This window comes from Neodiprion virginianus, chromosome 5 (assembly GCF_021901495.1).
Source record: "Neodiprion virginianus isolate iyNeoVirg1 chromosome 5, iyNeoVirg1.1, whole genome shotgun sequence".
Classification (NCBI taxonomy): Eukaryota; Metazoa; Arthropoda; class Insecta; order Hymenoptera; family Diprionidae; genus Neodiprion; species Neodiprion virginianus.
Window position 1 is genome coordinate 34,613,103 of NC_060881.1, and position 19,523 is coordinate 34,632,625.

Consider the following 19,523-nt stretch of genomic DNA (forward strand, 5'->3'; position numbering starts at 1 on the left):
ATATTTCCTTTCAATTTCCATGAGGCTGTTGACCAAGACGTTGCCAAAAAAACAAGTTTGCTCTCTTAGGAGTGCAGACGTAAGCCGACCACAACGATGTTCTGCGCATTGGTTTTGCTGTACCGTCGAATACAAAAACCTCTTTACGTCACATAGTTATGATTGCATCCTTGTTGTATCATTCACAGCTTCTATCAGGTACATCCAGATCGAACTGCGCTGATCAATGCACGGGTCCTAACGTCTGGCGAAAATTGCCAAACACCTGATCATCGGGACGGAAAAACTTCTTGTGTGTCAGGATGTAGCATGAAACAACAAAAGACGGTAAACAAAGAATTACCTCTGTACAATGAGTTTTAATAAACATTTTCTCGTGAAATCATTTCTTTTTCTTGATGATTTTTTCGAGTCCCTTGTCACCAATCTGTCGAAAAAGAGAGTTCAAATTTCCGGAATACTTTTATTGAGGCTCCCCTAACAAGCGAACGGACACAACAGCCAAGAACCGCCAGTACGCATAACAGCCTTGCACTATAATCATACGTGTCGGAGGCTCTGCACTCCGGCGTCCGGTGCAACGACACCCTAAATTTCAAATTCAGAAATAGCATCGGATCTTGAAGTTTGCGAAACAAAACGAACCGCTGCTTGGGCGTCGATGCTCGTTGCTGCAGCTTTCTTTACGCATCGAAAGTGAACCGCGGGCCTCGGAAACATCAAACCTCGGAGTTGAAAAATAACCGTATCAAGTGTGGGTAACATAAATTCATTATTAGACGCGAGGAGGTTGGGAATTTAGCTGACGTCGATGTCGATCGGCGATGTTTGGTAATCTACCGAGTCAAGAACCAGGTCGTTGAGATTGCAAATATAACAACGACGAAACTTTTTCATTGATTTGTTTATATGTCGTGATGAGAACCCTTATTCGAACATTACTGTGATCCATTCCAATGCCTTCAGACAAACTTATTGTTTGTAAAAATTTGGGTATGTGCTCATCATTCATCTACTTATAGAATCGTAGCTGACTGTTGAGTGCAAAAACACCTGGCTTATACCACAACACTGCAGCTGCATTATCTATAATATAGCTTCGTATAACAGGATAATATATTTATAAAAGGTAGAAAAATATTTACGAAATATTGCGCATATTTTTTGTCTTACGTTTTCTCTTCTTTTTTTTTTTTTTGATCTTCTTCATCATTCTCTGTCGAAGGCTTACGTGGAAATAAATGTTCATAGAATTATACTGGATGCTTACAAACAAGCGGTATATGTCACAATGTGATGTACGATTTGTACAGTTTCTGATTGGAAGTATTTCAACTTTTTATTAAATGAAACTCCTGAATTTTTGAATAGTACTTATCAAAATCGGTCGAGTTCTTCGGTACATAAATTGTTATTATTTGATTATGTAGCCTGAGAAACAATATTAAAATGAAGAAAAAATATGTAATCGTTGATTTTTGTGAATTGAAACGAAAATCATCTTGTTGCTGTGCTCAAAAAATCTCTCTCTCACGAATTATTAAATTTCGAATCCAACACCCTCTATCCATAAGCTTTATTTATAACCGCTCGTGCTGTACACACCCAACATGCGCATGTGAGTATACCTATAATACTGCATACATGCATCCCGAATACTAGCATAACGATGCAGCGTCGGGGTCGATATACGAAAATCCTTGACAACGAACTTGCCACTGCACTTGTAAGATCGCGAAAATACATGTACCTACTGACGACGTGGATATTTTCAGTGTTTACTCTCAACGACGATTCTGCAGCTCGCTTGCGCCAACAGATTATGATATATCTAGGTATTTTTTATCGTACCTCCACAATGACAACTCAACATATTTTTGCACATCACGTGGTTTTCTTACGTGCATCATTATTTGAAAATTTCAATGGACTTGTAGACGCTTGCGATTAAAAATATTTATCAAGATAATATTTACGCTCAAGCGCATCGCTATAAATTGAATAAAAGATTGTTGGCATCCAATGAAATATCGCTTTCCAGATCACTAAAGTTTTGCTGAATCAACAGGTATTTAATCTCACATCAGTGAAATATTTTTTTTATCCCACCCCGAAAGAAATATTTCTACAATTTAAATATATTTTTTTCTACGTATTGCGCACCTACAGACATTCGACAAATATTCTACGCATACTACTTATCGACTGTTATTGTCTTTCCACTACCCAGGCTGCGGGCACGATATGCATGCAAAAGCAGAATAATTTGCGTTAATAGAATTTTCATTCTCATTTCAAAATTTCTTATTAACGTTTGAACATCTTTAATACAGTTAAAGCACACCGTGTCATGGAGGCTTTATAATTGTTAATTATATGTTCAATTGAGCGATCGATCAAACCTAACCTGCAGACGCGTCTTTAGTCTCGATCCACCGTGACGTAAGGACTAGAATCACGTGATGATAAAATCACGTTTACACCATCCAGGGGATCCGAATTCCATTATTCTTGTTAATTCGACCCTCTATCACATTTTTCTCGGCATGTCTTATTGGTTGGCTCAGAACAATGTAATTATTAGGGGTAAGCGGAGCGAATGAATATTCGGTAACAAGAAAAACAACCACCTGATTGAGTGGATATTGTAATGAAACTTGTCCACCCTCACGGAACATTTACCTTTAATAGACGTACCACTGGATATCCATAATGGATATGCAATACCTCTACTAGACATCAATTTCAACCGAAATCAAGTAAAATAGATCTCCATTAGAGATCCAAATGTCCGCTTGTTATACATATAGTAGAACTTTACTGTATATCCACACAGATCTCCATTAGAGATATCATGGATTTTGCGGAAAAGAAATTTGGACCTCCAATGGACATCATTTCTTTCCATTAGTCATGTGCATCTCGATCTTACCCACACGGAATATTCACCCCTAATGGACGTATCATGAAAAATATTAGATACTATCACGTGTCCATTTTGTTCTGCTCCAGACAAAAGGCCCAAGGTCTAGGCAACATAGATTAGGCACTCAATAACGGTCAAGTACGTAGATACTGAACGAAATTCCGAGTAAACGAAAAGGCTGAATTGCTGGGGGTTTGCATAATTTTAATTTCTCTTTTTTAGCGAGAGAGGAGAGCCACCATTTGCCGCCTGGTGGTTGTCTATGGAAACTTCACTTATGTGCATGATTATGAGGATTCATAGACATCCAATGGATATCTATCACCGGCTTCAGCCTGACCTCAAATATTGTGGATTTTTGTAGATGCCTATTAGAGATGCGTCGTAGGTATCGATCTTTTTCGAAGCTGTGGATTCTGTATGAACCTCTAATAGATGGCGTGTTGCGTGTGAGTAACGATCTTGAGGCACTGGGTCACGTTTCAATGAGTCACATGTCAGCTGGTCACGTGGCCGAATTACGTCTACCGCGCCACCCATACTCACGCGAGTATCCCGCATCTCGTTTGGCCATTCATCCCCAATCTCTCACGCAACAAATATTACGCGTGAATTACAGAAATTTTAGTATTAGCAGTATGAGAAGGATCCAAACAATGATCGTGAAACGAGAGGTTAATACCTATCGCAAGAACGAGAAATGGGAACAGCGTTCAGCTTTTTTGACAGTCCAGATTTATTTATTCAATTCTAATGTCGAAGCTGGTATTCTAGAAAGTATCGAGGTACCGAAAAATTTGTCATTGGCAGCAAGAATCGACTCTCATATGCTTTCTGTTCTCAGTATTATATTTTCACTTGATAAGTACTAATCCTATCGAATTTCTTACAGATTTTACAGAGAAGGTCACTGTACTCATTCGCGTTCTTCCGAGTGCAGGAATACCACCGTAGCGTAGAGTAAAAGAGGATGCTTACTTAATACACGTCCACTGTATGTGTAGGATTTAGAATCTTGGAGAAAGTAATCTTCGATAGTCGAGTTATTTTTTTTTTTTTTTTACACCGCGATACCTTTTCTTTCATTACTGCAGAGTATGGACTTGGTTCCGTAAAGCAATAATACTTGTATTAGGGAGGATTAGTAGAAGAACCTGAACAATTGGGACACGTGATTAAAGAAATTAGGTCTCTAATTTTTTTCCGAAATACAATTATCTGCATAAATACGGATTACGATTGATCGATTAAACGGTGAATCTTTCTATCAGAGTGTTGAATCGTTTATTCGGACAAAGCAAGAAAGAAAAAGGAAAATAAGAAGAGAAACAGGACTTCAGGACAAAGTAGAAAATTCACTTATTTGATCGCCGATCGCGTTTTATTTAAATACATCATATTATTTAAATTCATGGATTTGTTCCTCTCATCTCGTTTGTCGGTTAGGTTAGGTTATACAATCGCTACTCTCTACTCTATGTGCGTGAATGACTCCGTCGTCATCTCGTGTGACATCAGAACTTTCATACATGCCATACTTACTATAGCACAGCTAGATAACACATACGATGGCACTTCAATAGCTAGACGATATCTTGAACTAAAATTTTTACGCTGAAAAAAATCTATCTGCTCAAGGCGTCCCGTTATTACAAACCAACTCGAACATTGAATGATGGCGAAAAATGATTTCACTCAAAGTCAGGTGGGGTAAAAAAAAGAAACAGTAGGGTTTATGACCACGCTCGTGTGATATACTAAAAAGAGTTTGGAGAACTGAGGGTAAAACTATAAATAACGAGATCTTCATTTATTTATAAAATAAAATAGAGTACCGTGACATAACCTCAAAGGGAGTGAGAACCAACTGCAAGTATATTTATATAATTTTCCGAACTTTCCTTAATAACAATACTTATCATTTCCCGAAGTTTGAAACACTTGGTTTCATGGATCAGGAAAGAAATGAAGTCAATCAAAACTTATTTCACGTGGGGTGGGAATGAATATAAAAAAAGAGCAGAGAAAGAAAAGTGGTATTCTGTAGTCACCGCTTACTCCGCTCACTGTCTATGCTCTACATAGATCTATACGTATGTACATACCTACAATGTAAGTAACGTACACCTAGTTGCATTTACAATTAGATAAGTAGATAGGCATACTTGAGGTTACACCTATAATCCTTAGGCCCGTCAGTGTGTGCACACATTAAGTTGTGTGTGGGTGAACGAGGGTTGCTGACCAGAGTGTCAGTGGCCTTGCTTTCTGCGACCTACTTTCACGGCATTTCTAACCAACGCTTCGCAAGACCACTGCCAACCATCTCCTCCAGGGGAAAGAGACTCTTAGTCCGTTTACCTGGCCTAGCTACCATCCATCCACCTTGACTTCTCGGGCACATCATCATCCGACGGTATCGCAGTAGTTACGGTGAAGTAGAGAGTTCCATTTCGGCTGCATTTCATACAAGAAACCTTTTGATATTGCATGGGCGGGAATGAGAATGTCTACGTCAGGATCACTTCGGCAATATGGCGATATCTGAGGATGAGAAATTGAACTGAACGAGTGTAATTCGATAAGCGAAAGCGCGGGTATTCTGTAAAATGTTCTGGTAGGTATTGGCCATTGGAAGAGGTTCTCTTTCAAGTCTTTAAATTAAGTAATAAAACTACAAAACTTGTTCAATTTGAAGTTTCACATCAAATGCAAAACAAATTTTCCCTCGTGTAAATTACTATAACTCGTTTACTGTGTCTGACGAGTCATACGAGTCGTTGACCAAGCCAGATAAATCTAACAGCATATAGGTAGTTGCATACGTATAGTATATATAGTCGTTGGCCATACCAGATAAATCTAACAGCGTATAGGTAGTTACATACGCGTAGTACACATAAATGATTCGAAGAGTGATTACATGAGCTATGTAACTCGGAAGTTCTTATATAGTCGACGGCTGATATATTTTAGGATTAACGGAACGAAACAGTTTCATTTTGAAGTAATGCTAGTCACGGTTGAATTTCTGAAACCGTCCCTGGATGCTCGTTTCTTTTTTTTCATCTGTTGCAAATCTCAGAAATCGGTTTTTTTCCGTAGGTATGTGCGAATAAAAAAAAGTTCAAACGTCATAACGAATTTTTGTTCCCCGTTAAATCGCTAAAAATTGCTCTCAACTCGTTTACATCGAGGTTGCGCACAGTGTATACGTGGTGTGCTGTACCCATATCTATTTAGATAAAATAACGAGAGAAGAGAATAAACTTTCGAATGCACTTGTTGTTGGCTTTGATCGGTGGCAGTGGAAGAAACTTTCTTCGTGAAAGCCGACGTGCGCCTCCCGTTCCTTTGGTTACCTTACAAGTCCATTTCGTAACGAGCTGCTATGTATACTGCACGATATGCAGTCTGGTGCCATTTACTCCCAAGCATTCCATAATGCGTAAATATGCGTCTATAGTGATAATATATAATCAGAACAAACGTAGAAAAAGAGGCGAAGAAGAAAGCTGCGAAAATTCGAAACTTGACCGGGTCATTCTGATTTTAATAATCTATACTCATCATTCTAATTGCATTTTTCAAGGCATAATATAACTCTTATTCCAGAGTAAAGTATTATACAGATAGTGTTGAATTAATGTTACGAAATTCAGTACACAGCATAGTTGACAACTACAATCGAATCAGCAAATCATTGCCTTGCGCTCATCCTTCACCGTCAGCAAAATACTTCATTGTCAGTGCTGCAATCACTTGAGAACGATGGACGTATACCCAGGTATGTAACATAGGAAAGGTCAATGACTTTCACTGAAGTTACTCCAGCAAATTTACGCACGTTGTCTTATATAGTGGCCCTCGCTGAGTTTATTTACACATATACTCGGTGGTACGATAATTTTCGAGAGAACTACATTCGTATAGATTCTTTTTAGTTTTATATATCACGTGTCTATTGGCGCAAGAACGTATGCGTCATTATACGACGTTTAAGGATACATTCAAAAACGTTGAAACTGAAAAGTGGATCGATTAACGGTAAACGGTCGTAAATACTGTCGGTTATGCCCTTTTATCACGAACTTTATAAAAAATAATCAAGTTCATTAATGGTGTAAATTCGCATGTGCATTATTTGTCGAATCTTCACGTTTCAACAGTTTTTGCGTCAGTTACGAAAAAAAACACAAAAATAGCGGATGCGGCCTTATGCTATTTATAAATGTGATAAACAGAAATATATTTTGGTGCTGAAAGGGCGTATCCGTCAAACATAAGGCGTCTTACCTTCATTTATTTTTTCGGCTAATTTTAGTGTAGATTATAGCGAATGCCTCTTTGGCGCATACGTCCTTACACCATTAGACAAGCGATATTTTTTTGGAACATGTAGCCAGAGGCAAAAATAGGAATTTCTATGAGGTAAAAAAAAAAAAAAGGAAAGGCATTCTCAAGCTCACCCACAGTGGTGTATACGCATGCGTATAATGTATGACAACGTAAGCGAGTGTTCATCCGTGATATACTGACGACAAGAGAGAAAAGGTCTTTGCTTCGAGTCGTTGGAAAAAGGTAGGTGAGTCTGAAATTTCATACTCTGTTCTTAGAGCAAAACCGAAAATTCATGTAACTGAAGCATACACTTACAAGTGTGCAGTGTTTGGACACTTTTCGGTTTATCGTAAAATTTTTCTTTTCCGTTCTCCAATACTTGGAAAGTTATGTATACATAATATGTCTGTATGTACATTCAGATTCAATGTAAGCCAGTTTTATCGAGTGAAGAAATTATAGCACTATCCATCTGCTTATATGAAATGACGATCATCGTGATGACGACTGTGTTGCCCTCGAAAGTCAGGAAAGCGTGTCAGTAACTCTTAACGCCGCCGCAGTTTACGTAGCTTGACGTCTATTGCGGGCACCGAGTAACGCGCGTACCAAATGCAAGAACTTGTGTAGAAGATTCGAGAAAGAGTTGGTATAAGTACACTAGAAATGTCCGTTACGTCAAATTTATCGCGATAGTTGAATGGATGGATTGGGATCCTTGATGAGCCGTGGTTAGAGCAATATGGCGTCGGAGAGGATGATCAGCTGATCGTTGGACGCAAATTTAGCAAACATCAGGTGACAGAAAACATCCTGCAAGCTGTGGGACTTTCATTTTGTCATATAAAGTCGATGTACAGTAAATCTTGCGATGAAAAATCGCTGTTATAATTAACAACGATATCTACTCTCACAAGATGGCGTCTCTGAATTTAAGGTTATAAATGCCTGGCAGTGTTCGAAGCGCGTGTTCTTCGTTCCTATACGTCACGGAGTACGTGTGAAAATTCGTTCGACACGTTCAGTCTTCGGGTGAATACAAGGCACACGCATGACGCAATTCCGTAACAGCGGTATGCATGCGCGCACAAAGGCAACGGAGGCACATATGGTAGTCCTGAGAGGTTAGGGTAGGTCGCGGGTCTAGGAGAAGGAGTCCAAAGTGAAAGTAGGCGAACCGAGAGCGGGAAGGGCGTTTAGTCTAGTCGCCGTTGCCGTTGCCGATGCCGTTGCACGAAGGGAGGAAGTCCCGCAGCTCGGCAGAAGGAAGAAAGGAGGAAACGAGAGACAGGACAGGAAAGACGTACGGAGGTGGTAGTGACCTACTCCCGAACACAATCTATAGGTGCGCTTTTTCCCGCCTCTCCCTGTGCTCCTCGTTTACGTTATTTTATTTATACAGCACAGAGCGTTGTTTATTCGCTTATTCATCAGTTAGTCATTTATCTATTCATTTATTCTAGCTTATTTTTGTACGCAGAGACTAATTCAACGTCGACAAATCGAAGATATGTGTACAATATACATAATCAGCGGTGTGACACAAGTTTCCCCTTCCACTCTCTTAGTTGAAACCGGATGACATTCCATTATCACAGCAACAAAAATAAATCTTACCAAGGAAATTGACCGGTAAGAGTGACTAATAAAAAACAATGGAAATTTGTTTGCATTTATATCTCGAGAATGCGCTGCGATAATATTGCGTTACCAACAAACGTAAGGGAAAACTCAAAGAATCTGCGCGCCCTTGATTACTTCATCACCCAGCTCGATTTAGATCATAATGCTTTGCAAATACGGTGTCGAATAAGGGTCCTATCGTAAAGCATTGAGTGTCACCCCGCTGTACATAACAATCGACTAACAACTGGAGGATTCGGTTTACTTAAGTTCAGCTCACGTTTTATAAACTCTGTCGACGATGAAAATTATCCTCCTTTGCCGGCTTGAGCCAACGCACGGCTTTGCACGTGTGTGTCACAAGCCTATGCTTGTATGTGTACGCGTAACGATTAACATAAGCGGAATTGCAAGTGAGTTAAGTAGCGTAATCTATGGTCGTTGAAGCCGGGTTCAATGTCCACTACTTTCTCTGGCCCACTCGCCTGGCGGATTTGACCGGTGACTTCGAATCCTTTTTTCCTTTCAATCTTTCTTTCTCCATACTTTTCCCTCTGATTCTTATTCCGAATAGGTAATTAGAACGGCGTGTATCGCCTTCAAGTTGTTATACAACAGTAAAAACGTCATGTTAGTGGTTTAGAATGTTGTTATCGAAAAATTCCAAATTGTCGTTCAACGTTACTCGCAGGATATGCGGGCGACGCGCTATCTTCTTCCGGACATCCTGGGCGCATCTAGCAACTGCCTACCAACTGCAGGGAGTCGTTAACCCTAGAAATGCAGACGTTGAACGCAGTCGTGATAAGCTCGACCTTCCGGTCCTGCAATCATTTTGATAAACTCTTTTACCCTCTCCCTGGCGCAAGGGCCGACTTTTTGACCTCACGGGTTATTTGGAAGAAAGCACAGAAGAAGCGAGTCAGGGGCTCGTAGAAAAACGTGCCTAATCGGTAAAAGTACAGCCAACTTTCATTTTTAGTATTTGTAAAATTGTTTCTTGAGCACTATGTTAAATATTTGCAGTTAATTCTCATCATCGTCGATATGTGTTAATATTTTTTTTTTACCATTTTTTTACCTTACTTACGGTAAGTTTTGAAAAAAAGACACGAGAAAGACGATATTTTATCCACAGTACGCACTTTTTGGATAATTTGTAATTTCGCTACTCAAAAGGAAAAAGTCGAAAAAAATTTTACCACTTTTACTTTTACTGTCGCTTTTTCCCGCTCTCAATTCCCAACTTCTGAACGCAGTTCAAGTCATGAGACGATCGGGTCATCATGCCGCGTTATTCAGAACCCATTTATCACCTCTAGAACAGAAAATCTGCATCTCTGATCGTGAGTGACGAGCTGCACATCCTGTTTGGTTATAGCATAACAGGAAGTGACACAGACATCTTGGCAGGACCGACGGAAATTCGTCAGCCTCCCTTAAATCTTACGAACAAGCTGCAGCGCTCTCAGATATAAAGAAAGAAAAACGGAGGCATTGAAAAAAGAAAAAAATATGCAAGATTAATTTATGACTAAGTCATCGAGTTCAACTTTAACGTATTTACAATTTATATACAAATTAAAACTTAAAAAATTTTCAAACTAATCAATTCGAAATCAAAAAATATTCTTCACCATTCCTTCGACACAATCTTGTCTGTCTGTCTCTCCCTCTTTCTCTCTCGATATCTGATACCCTTCTGCAAATATTCCTGCAATGCAGAACGTAACGATTTCTTGTTTTTTTGAAACGTTCATCACGTGCATCCGGGTACGTTTGTACACGCGAACAATTGGTACGTACCTTCGGCGAATTAACAGCGTCGTCAACGTAAAATCTGACGCAGGCAGGCAGGCAGGCAGGCAGGCAAGCGGGTTACCGGTGAACGTTACAGGTTAACGGTGTCCTGGCCCCGATTCTCGCCATTATGAAACTATATTATGACAGAGGATCCCTCTGCGTACCGTTCAGCGTACCGTGTTCTCCACCAGTGCCGTACCAACCCCGGGATTGCCAATGGTGGGGTTTTTTCTTTCTGCACCTTATTCAATTTTCCTACCTGATCGTGCGATGATCTTGAACTTCCTTCGACTTTGAAAAATATCAGCGTTTGAAATTTTAAGCTGGTTCGAAGTTTAACCCTTTGAGGGGCACATTTTTCTACTGAACAAATTGAAAAAATCTTGGATGATCTTCAGGTTTTCGGGGTAGCTTATGATGATTCTGAAGTCAGAATCACAAAATTCAAAATGGCCGTAATTTCCCGAAATTTCGAAATTTTTATTTTGAAAAAATTAGCGTACGGAAAATTCTGAAAAAAACATATATTATAAAACTGTGTACGGAGAATATGTAAAAAAGATTCATAGCCTCAGCTGTATACGTTGCAAAAGAACCAAAATCTTTTTGAAAAGACGAGTTTTTTCATGGTAATTATTTATAACGAACATATAAGCAAATTATTGCAATTTCGCCTGAAATTTTAATGACTTAGGCACCGAAGAATCTGAAAAGTGTTTATGTGCATACCACTCAGTGCAAGAATATATTAGAAATATGGGGAAAAAAACTGAGACCAAACAGATGGGACGTACACGTTCCACTGCTCCTCAAAGGGTTAACATGAAAATTAATAATTGGAAACACGAAGTTGCCTATCATCACTACGTTGTGAAAATAAAAATAAAAATAAAAATAAAAATGTTGGCCCCTTATAACTCTCGTTCTCTCCTTTCCCGCCATCCTATTAATTCACTGTAAGGGATAAATCGTCAAGGGGGTAGGTATCAGGATCTGTTTTGACACACTTACACGCTTGCTCTTGTCCCGGTACCGTTGGCTTTCTTTTTCAAATTCTTGTCGTTTTGAGTCATTCTTTCTCTCTTGCTCGTTAGTAATCAGAACACCGGAGTCATTACGCGTCTAATATTTCAAATAAATTACAGGTACATCTCTACAGCCCGGTCGATAAACGAGCCACAATGAAATAAGGACAGGGCACAGAGAACACGAGGTTGAAATATTGGGGGGGAAATCATTATATTCTTAATTTTACAATGATTTTCAAGGAACTAAAATTTCGAAATACCAGTGTGTTTTGTTTTATTACAGTTTACCGAATTTCAGACATTTCGAAAATCGCGAAATAACGGTTTTTTCTCAGCAATAATCGTTACGATAACGTTATTAGTTCATACAGCCGAGCTGATCGTTCGATTCACCATACAGAGGGAAGCTACAGCACTGGAGGTAGAAAGGGAAGCAAACGGAAAAACATGTTGACATGATGGATTAGCGAAAATGTGATATTCCATCTTATCAGATGTATATCGCAGTCTTCGACTCGGTGACTGGTCACCTCCCCGCATTGTAGACCCTCGACAGACGATTGGGTAATCCATGATCGATTATTAATATAAAATGGGTTGCGAAACTGCGCATCAGACTGAAGTCTAATCAGCTGTTATGACGCCTGATTCTCCGTACGAGAATTTTAGTCTATGTACAGGCGAAACGTATTTAATGTACACCAGGCGTGTTTGAAACTGTAACCCAGAAATCGGACAACTTGAAAATCCCTAAAGCGGGTGAAAGCTAGTGAGAAAAATAAGTCCCTATGGTGAACAATTTTCTGAACTGATACCGAAACGTTTCACATATCCATATTTTTCTTACTATTACCCTTTCATGGCGTTATGGTGGTTTTATGGTACTTCCAGGACATTTCCAGGACATCTTCATTTTATTCAAGAACATTAAAAATAGAATATTTCCAGGACGGAAAAAATATTCAAGGATAGTTTCCGGGATTTTTGAAGGACAAGCAAAATTCAAGGATATTTACAAAACCACTGGACCCCATGCCTGTATATACAGCAAATTCATTTTTACAATTCCACGTCAGGACGAGCTTGACGATACCGAACGATTTTCATCAAGCCAATCTGATTCGGTAGTTTCCGCTTTTAAAATCCACACAAGCATGTTTTGTATTAAAAACATCTGTGTAACACCTCGACTGTACTCTAATGCATACACCTAATATGCAGACGCACAGTAACAACGACGAGGCTTTCTTGAAAACAATTTTGTTTTCACGACACTGCGAGTGCTGCACTGCGCAAAGCCATTTCTCTTTATACACGCGTATAATACTTAGTCGAGTGAAAATTGCGCAATACTTTCGCAAAGTCAATGACTCCGGAATCTCGCGACGCTATACGGTGACGGACAAACACGTCACTAAACTTTCCCAACGTAGCTCACCGATCGATAACAATTAAATCACACGCGACGTTATATTTCACGTTCCAAGTACACGCAGACGCATACATGTACAGTCCAATTAGAACAGGTATAAACGTGTGCCAGAAAACTAACGACTTGAACACAAGCGAAAGCCTCGATTCCTTAAGTTTTTTTTTACAGAATATTACGATTATTCTTCGACTTCGTACAAAAAAAAAAAAAAAATCACACACTTTTCTTCGTCTAATAGAAAATAATAGATCGGAAGGTAAATCGGAGGTGGAGCTCCGAGTAGGTACTCTGACGTGCAGGTATGAACGGAATTGATCCATTCTACGTCAGAAAGTGTTCCATAGTACCGTAAGAGATTTCGGTATCTCCTGTTCTTTTTCCGTTGAACAATTCCTCCTTCTTTTTCATTTCTTTCTTTCTTTTATTCTTTTCTTATTTTCCCCTATCCTCTTACACAATCGATGATCGCCTTGCAAGACTCTCCGCTACGTGTACCTAATACATAAATTCACACAGGTACGTTTTTACCGAGATATTATGACCGGCATAGTACGGTATATAATTATGTATACATATTAATACATAAACATTTAATCGCATCTAACGGAAGATTTGAATTTTTCAAATAACCAATCCACCGTGAATAATATCGTACAGTCGCATAACGTGAAAATAAATTTCGGAGAAACAAAGTCGAAGAAAGTGACGATAGGTTTCAGAGAAAATTTGTGTTGCGTGCAAGGAGTGCGACAATGCAGATGAGAAACGTGCAGGAATAAATAGAGGAAAAATAAACGAGACAATCCTGGCGGTTCGTCGATGTCAGATTTAAACTGTACAGACAGTAAGAATTTTGTGCGGACGGAAGACCGGGATCCGATATCTCCAAAGGAAAAAAACACAGACGTGGGTATGCTTAGTCTTGTTGTATCGGTAAGGTGATGTTCGGCATGTGCTATACCTGCCCTAACCAGGGTAGACCATACAACTCAAAACGATCTATCGAGGTCACGGGTATAAATTCGATCTGCGCCCGTGAGAATGTATGTATTACATTACGTTGATGTGTATGTATATGTAGATCCGCTATATTCACCGTGTTCAAAAACAAATTGAATAGGAGCAATGCGAAATCGTTCGTTTCCATAGTGTGAGTTACACTCGTGCACACACAGTACACACACTTGCATACGCCATATGCCGTACATGTATGAATAAATCGAAGGCACCGTTAAAAATATACCGGTGCAGGATTTCTGGGTATAATGCATGCAATCTTGATATACATAAATATATATTTAGGATCTTAAATAACTTTTGAAAGAGTAGATTTATCGTAAAATGATAACAGACCTTTTTTGTAGGGCGTTCAATTTTCTACAAAAATATGTCTGTACGACGCATCGATGGTTAGTTATAAAAATCGGAAGAAGCAAAAAACCATTTTTCTCATGTTTTTCTTATGGAGAATAGAAAAGTGCGACGAGCATCGTCTGGATGTTAATATTGACAGATCAAATTTTAACAGGGGTATTTTTATACCTGAATGAAACTTTTGAACCTGTTTTGAAGAGAAAAAAGAATTTTTGTTGTTCGAGACACCCTAATACACATATTATACATGACTATCGACAGCCCTACATACTTACATATCAAATAGATATTCATATACATATGTATATATATGAACATGTATGCATATGAGGATGAGCATATGTGCTGCAGGGATTGAAAATTAGTAGGGCAGTTAAAGGAAAAAGCAGTAAATAATTTTCTCAAAAATAAACTCGAACGAAATAATCTACTGTTGGAAATAATAGCAACAAATAATAAATCACCGTAATTAGCGGGCACATAAGAATTATTGAAGTACTAGATTATGCGTATAATATCGTTGAGGAAAATCTGGAACGGTTTAAATTTAATTATAGGTGCAGCCGCTGACCAGAGTCGCTATGATAGAATCTGCTGCAGTATTAAGGTCGCAAGATTTCTCTCTAGCTTTCCCACCGAGTTTTATTATTATTATTATCATTCTTACTATTATTATTAGTATTATTATTGTCGTTGTTGATGTTGTTGATTTTTCTTACTCTCTTTCAGGCATATACCTAGCTGTGTACTGTGGTATGACTGTAAGTCGAAGGTATGAAAAAAAGTTAAAAGGGAGACCACTGCTGGGGATCACCCTTTTTGAGATAGTAAAGCAAAAATTGGTGAGAAAATAAATTTGCTGGATGCGAATGCTTGGAGTGACCCTCGGGACTTTGATCCGTGTTTTCTCAACGGCCTTCGCAATGGCGATTAACCCTGTGGCCCTGTAAATACTGAGACTGCACAAGGCACGTGACAAGGTCACTTTTGTTCGATGCAAAATATGGTATTATGCACAGCATGGGAGACTATGGTGAATTTACACTCGCTGCTTGCTATCACACGCAAGGTGCAAAGGCTCCGCTGCAGTTCCTCAAGTGACGTCAGATTTTCTCTTTTGTGATCGCGTTGGTTCGAGTTGGTTTTGGGAATTGAAAATGTGGAAATGAGAAATTACACCCGCAGAAAATTGAGTTTTCCAATGGCTGATCACCACTCTATTCTTCATTTTTTGGAACGTCCTTTGTCGATTCGTACTGATTCACTCGTTGGATAGCATTTTTTCATTGTTTCGATGCGCAGAGTACAAGTGAATAACGATTGATAAATTGTGTATCCGTGTGGATTGTGGAGCGGAAAAATCATTCTATTTTATCTGTATGGTGTCTGCACACATTAACATCTCCGGAATTAATCGATAAGATACGGACGAGTATCAGTTTGCTCTGAATAATTACAGTATTTCAATGATTCTTAATTTGCAAATTATATTTAGCGCTTTTTCTGTTTGATTGAAATTTAGTACCTCCATTTACTACCGATGTCGCCACGAATTGAAATATAACATTTTTCATCTGCAATCCGCATGCTTCATGCTCGTTTCTTGGCGGAACTCAGCCACTGAACTATAATTCATTCTCCAACTTTTCTCTGCTGTAGGCAGTCATTTAAGACAATCAGCGAAACGAGCAAGAAAAAGCTCTGATTTCGATCGAATTGAAGCATCTGGAAAAGGAACTCGCAAATACGACAGACGAGCATCACGGAAAGGCAAATTGTACGTGAATGTCATCGCTGCGCAATCGAACGAGAAATGATAGTGAGGTTATGTCGCAAGCAAGAAAAAGGCAAGCGCACCAGCGTCCGCACAGGCGTAGGCAATGAGAAATAAAGCAACCCCGACATGATTTTCTGAAGCTCAAAGCTGTGTTTCGCAGAACCGAAGCTTAGGCATGGTTGTATGTACAACACCAGACAAGCAGCCGAGACACACACACACACACACACACACACGCGCGCGTATTTTATAGCTCTCGATACGCATACATGAGGTGCAATATTCACTTGAGGGCACTTGTCAGTGTTCAACCATTTTTTGACGAGTTGTTACTCAGACCCGTGCTACTGGAGTACCTCAACAGACGTGTGCCTGTCACACATATTCAAAGTAAAGTATTCGCTTCAGATCATTCGTCAAGGCAATGCCCTACTACGTTTATAACTCTGACGCATGTACAGTGAGTCAATTATTTACTTGCGGTTACTCGTCGATGCTCTACGTTTATGAAAAAGTTTCTACTCAATCAAGGCTCATCGAAAACTTTGGGAATTTCAGAATATTATGCACCTAACGAATGGTATTTTTATTAGAGCTTACTCGTTAAGTACTGAAGCTTCTGAATAAAGTATTGGACGAGCCAAGTCATTCAAAATCCTAAGACTTTGCGAGCATGATGCACAATATAAATGATACATCCATTGTAGCTCACTCGTCAAGGCTCTGACTTTTTTTTATTACACAAGCCAGGTTAATCAAAACTTCAGGAGTTCGTGAAGATAATGGACAAGAATGATATTTTCATTCCAGATCATGTCAAGCTTCAGCTCTTTCGGAGAAATTTACTTCTATCCCACGAGTTTGGCAACATTATGCTTCAGCAATATATGTAATTGTTCGTTAAATTTTGAACAACAAACTTGTTACAGAAACGACAGGTATTTGGATAAACCAACTGAAAACTTCAATAACCGCAGATTTATAAATGAACTCACAAAGGTTATGATACTAGCTAGAATTAAGTCATCAGAAATATGGAAGATCAGCTCAAAACTGTTGACATCATCCGTATGTCTGTGTACATACATCACCTGTGTACCCCATACAGTGTCATTTCAAGTTATAACTCATGAAGACCAAAGTGTTAAGAGTTGAACAGACGTTGATTAATCCAGTAAAAATCATGATAATGATAAAATGAATAATCAGTCCCAACTGTGAATACTTATGTTTCACGCTTATAAAGAGTGGATTGCTAAGGACAGAATGGTTCGTCGTCTGCTACAATTTAATACGCATGCGCTACAATTGAAGAGCGGTTGTTTGCCAGGGTGACCAACCGCCATGAATGTAACCTAAAAAATGTTGACAGGTGTCGCTGGCAGTTGCGTTCAACACCGACAGCTGTAAAAATTTTTGAGGTTACATACATCGCGTCGAACTGTCATCTAAATTTATGATAGTTGGTCGCCCTGGAGAACAACTGCCCTCGAATCGTAGCGCATGCGCGTGAAATTGTTGCAAACGACGGACCATTCTGTCGTTAGCAATTTACTTTGTATGTAGTTGAGAGATACCCTGAAATATTGGAGCAGAGCTTTGATGAAATTCGGTTCATACGGCAAGAAACTGACATACAGCATATGGATCGAAAGTATTGGCTGTGAAATCGTGGTGTAATCGGTTGGAAGTGAAGATGCTTACATTTTGATCAGTTCAGAAGAAAAGCAGCATACAATTGTGATTGAACTTTACATACAGGTAAGTTCATTTGATCATTCACTAAGTGAATGATGTTTAATTTTCTGCTTTAACTATTCATTAAAAATTCAACGATAAACGGAACTTCAACACTCTCGGATGAAAAAAATGCTACGCGTGACTGACAACGCAAACCTACTCTACGAATTTCAACTTTGAATCAATGTCCCCATGTGTCCATCAATTGGTTCTCGAGTCATCGTATCCGCTTTGGATATTGAACAGTGAGCATCGCGAAATACGAAGATTTTGCACTGGCGACCTCGTTTAATTAATCGGTCAAGTTCTCGGCGAAGAAGAAGCTGCACCGAATTGTCGCAGGTTGCTGAACTTTCACGGAAGTAGTTTGACCAGCATACCCTGAATCCAGGTAATATTTTTATACATCTCATGAATTCCGCACATGCAAGCATATCAAGTTTATTCATAATTGTTACAACTTAGTGCAAGGTGTGTCGGTTTACTCCTACATATAATAGTAAGACGTAACGGAATTATCTGATAGTGTAACGAGGTGTCTGAGAATATACCTCAATCCGTTAGTCGTTCTGAACGAACGATATTCTCTACCATAACGTCATTCACTGTTTTATTTTTCAACCAGTGCACCGTTCAAAGTATGTATCTTTGCGGTATTTTCCTGCCACTATTACTTACAACATTTGTTGGAGGAAATTTTACATACACAGATTATGAAGAGAACTGGGGCCTACTTGGTTCAAGACATGGTACTTTCATCGGCCGGTGAAAGCAATATGAAAGTGCTTGATTGCAAAGTAGAAAGGTGAAATGTACGGTAAAAAGACTACCAGACCTGTTACCTATGTGTGCGTATGGCTTGGTCTAGACCTGTTCGGTACTTGATTATTTTAATTAATTCAGTTCCAGCGAATTACCAAGTTCAGAAATTTCCAACTCCGGGTATATATTCTCAATTCAGTTTTCCACAATCCGGAAAATTTTATTTTTTACATCACAGAGATACATTGTTGATTTTTGCATATACCTTTCAAAACAATCAAGGGTTTTTATCATGATAAAACAAATGCATTCTTCATGTTTGGCACCGAAATATTACTGTCACCGGTGGTGTCATGACAGTTCTGTTTCGTGAAGCGAGCCTAAATTGAAGTTGAATAATTTACAGGAAGATAAATATGAAGATGACAAACATTAAGTGAACATAGAAGAAAGAGAACGTGACTTTTGAACGCCAAGATAATGTGAAGTAAAGAGAAGGAAAGGAAGAAAAAAGAAGAGAAAGGGAAACAGAGAGATGTATAGATAGGGCGACACGTAAGGCAATCAATAACGTGAACGCCACAAGCTAATAGCCACTGAATATATTTACAAATCCCACTATACGACCTTACGCAAACATACGCTGCACGATGTTGATTTCATATACATACAATGGCAAGTTCACGGCTACATATACATTACGTGGGAATACGAGTT